The following is a 3651-nucleotide window of genomic DNA, read 5'->3' on the forward strand; positions in this document are numbered from 1 at the left end:
GTTGTGAGCCACCATGTGATTGCTGGGAATTGAACTCAGGACCTTTGGAAGAGAAGGCAATGCTCTTAACCACTGAGCCATCTCTCCAGCCCTAAAGATAATTTTTTAATCTATCTTTCAGCAAGTAAAAAGCATCTGTCAACTTTATCAGTCCATTTGGACTGCATAACCAAACTGTAATATAAATTGCTATCAATTCATATAGAAGGATGGCATGTAACAGTAAGTCATGAGGATTCTGTAGCCAACAAGATTCATCATGTCTCCTCCAGTCTCAAGGCTGTTCCCATGTTGAGGGATCAGCTTATACATCACCTGTCTTGCAGTCTTTTTCAGCTTTTTCCCTCATGTCTGTAGCCAATATCTTCAGGAGGTCTCTCCAAGTCAAATATGATCTCAATTAACTTTGAAGGAATCCATAGCATTTCGTTTCCTCTGGAAACAAAAGTATAACCTCTCCCCCAATGCAACACATTTCCAACTTCCATTCTGAAGCCAAGGCATCCCTAAAGTATATATATGCTGATTTGATTCAGCAGTCTCTTTCACAATCCAATGTCTCTCATCAGTTATCAATCTCTGTTCATTAGAATTTAAAAAATTCCAAGTCAACAAAGTACCTACCATACAGGATCCATATGCCCTATGTATTTCCTATCTTTATGTAGCCTTTTTATACTACTTTACTCTCTTCAAAGACTTTATCTACTTTATTATTTTTAAACTATTTTTCTATGACCATTCATGCCCATTTTATTTCTTTTCTTCAGCATCTAAGCACATTTTTAAACATATTGTACATTTTTAGAGATTATCTGTGTCTGAATGTGGCTTTACTAAGTACCAGCAGTGGTCTAATTGTGTGAGACAAATCTTAAACTACCATGTGAGCTGCTCTGCAACTCAGGATAGCAGATAGCACTGTTACATGTTGCTGGCACATGGCATTGGTGGCTGACTCCAGTTCACAGGCAGCGGCCAGTGGCTGTACCTCTGTGTACCAAGCACCCACCCATCTAGAGACTGCAGGACTAGAAAGCCACATCCAGCTCCTTGTCCAGAACTTTTCTTTATTTTTTTTTCTTTAAAGCTTTTACTTTGAGACATCATGGAAACCATACAGGGACACATGGAAAAGACATGATCACAGAACAATGGTAACACGAAAGCATCAATGACTGTCAGCTGGCGTTGAAGCTGAAGTTCTGGGAGTTGGACATGATTCAGGGGCTGAAAGAACAGATTAGTATTCCTCTCCTTCTTCCTCACCCTCTCCTTCAACAGAATCCACACCGACCTCCTCATAATCCTTCTCCAGGGCAGCCATGTCTTCACGGACCTCAGAGAACTCCCCCTCCTCCATGCCCTCACCCACATACCAGTGCACAAAGGCACGCTTGGCATACATCAGATCAAACTTGTGATCTAGGCTGGCCCAGGCCTCAGCAATGACTGTGGTGTTGCTCAGCATGCACACAGCTCTCTGGACCTTGGCCAGGTCTCCACCAGGTACTACAGTGGGAGGCTGGTAATTAATGCCAACCTTGAAGCCAGTGGGGCACCAGTCCACAAACTGGATGCTGCGCTTGGTCTTGATGGTAGCAATGGCAGCATTGACATCTTTGGGAACCACATCACCATGGTACAGCAGGCAGCAAGCCATGTATTTACCGTGGCGAGGGTCACATTTCACCATCTGGTTGGCTGGCTCAAAGCAGGCATTGGTGATCTCTGCTACAGAAAGCTGCTCATGGTAGGCTTTCTCAGCAGAGATGACAGGGGCATATGTGGCCAGAGGGAAGTGGATGCGAGGGTAGGGCACCAGGTTGGTCTGGAATTCTGTCAGGTCAACATTCAGGCCTCCATCAAATCTGAGGGAAGCAGTGATGGAGGACACAATCTGGCTAATGAGGCGGTTAAGGTTAGTGTAGGTGGGGCGCTCAATGTCGAGGTTCCTACGACAGATGTCATAGGAAGGCACAATCAGAGTGCTCCAGGGTGGTGTGGGTGGTGAGGATGGAGTTGTAGGGCTCAACCACAGCAGTGGAAACCTGGGGGGCAGGGTAGATGGAGAACTCCAGCTTGGACTTCTTTCCATAATCAACAGAGAGCCTCTCCATCAGCAGAGAGGTGAACCCAGAGCCAGTTCCCCCGCCAAAACTGTGGAAGACCAAGAAGCCCTGAAGACCTGTGCATTGGTCGGCCAGCTTGCGAATTCTGTCCAAGATGAGGTCAATGATCTCCTTGCCAATGGTGTAGTGGCCACGGGCATAGTTATTGGCAGCATCTTCTTTGCCTGTGATGAGCTGCTCAGGGTGGAAGAGCTGGCGGTAGGTACCAGTGCGAACCTCATCAATAACTGTGGGCTCCAGGTCTACGAACACTGCCCGGGGCACGTGCTTGCCAGCACCTGTCTCACTGAAGAAGGTGTTGAAGGAGTCGTCTCCTCCCCCAATGGTCTTGTCACTTGGCATCTGGCCATCAGGCTGGATGCCATGTTCCAGGCAGTAGAGTTCCCAGCAGGCATTGCCGATCTGGACGTGGATGGAGATGCACTCACGCATGGTAGCTACGGGTTAGAAGGGGAGGGTGACAGAGCGGACACCGGGTCCGGTTACCGTTCCCGACAGCTAAGAGTCGAGGTAAGTAACGCAATGAGGCCCAGAACTTTTCTTAGCTTTCTCAGGCCCTATGTTTGCGGTGTCAAGCCCCCATGCTGGATGCCATGTTTAGACAGATTTTTCTTTGGACAGCCAGCTCAAACAAAATAGACACAGAGCTTATTAATTATGAAAGCTTGGCCTTAGCTTAGGTTTGCCCCACTAGCTTTTATAACTTAAATTAACTCATTTATTCTAATTCTGCCACATGGCTCATTGCCTCATCTCTCCATACTGCTCATGCACCTTTCTTCTTCTCCCATCTAACCTCTTGTTCCTAGTGACCATTCAGCTCTTTATTTAACTAATCACAGTGACACATCTTCACACAGTGTAAGGGAATATTCTGTAAAAGCCCAACCTGTTGTGGGTGGTACAACCCCTGGGTTGGGTTCTGTTTAAAAGTGCAGTCTGAGCTCTTTTTAAAAGAACAGGCCATGTGGAGCAACTCAGTAAGCAGCACCCCTCCATGGCCTCTGTATCAACTCTGCCTCCAGGTTCCAGCCATGCTAGAGTTTTGTCTTGACTTCCTTCAGTGATGGACTATGATGTGGAAGCGTTAGTCAAATCAACTCTTTCCTACCCAACCTGATTTTGGTCATGGTGTTTCATCACAGCAGTAGTAATCTTATGTTACTATGTCATACTATGTAACCAGGCTGGCCTGGAACTCAAAGTGATACTTGTACTTGTACCTCCCAAATACTGGAATTCCAGGCATGAACCACCATGCCTACCAGGTCTTTAGAGTCTTGATAATGTCATTTGAAGCAGAGAAAAAAAAATCTATTTCAGTTTTTCCTTCTTTCATCTTTTATGCTATTGATGTTATATCTAAGAAATTCATGTTTAATTCAAAGTCAGGGAAATTAGTTTTATGTTTTCATCTAAGGCCTATGATCAAATTTGAATGAATCTTTGTCTCTAGAGTGAGGCAAAGGTCTAAAGTCATCCTGCTGCATACGGACATGGCTTTCTAAGCACATAATCT

General features: G+C 45.5%; 1 pseudogene; it reads right to left on the reverse strand.

The window, feature by feature from the left end:
* Positions 1-1141: 1141 nt before the first annotated feature.
* Positions 1142-2564, reverse strand: LOC121451598 (annotated as a pseudogene).
* Positions 2565-3651: the final 1087 nt, after the last annotated feature.

This window comes from Microtus oregoni, unplaced genomic scaffold (genome assembly GCF_018167655.1).
Source record: "Microtus oregoni isolate MIOR12 unplaced genomic scaffold, Mior012 000000F_ref0000247, whole genome shotgun sequence".
Lineage (NCBI taxonomy): Eukaryota > Metazoa > Chordata > Mammalia > Rodentia > Cricetidae > Microtus > Microtus oregoni.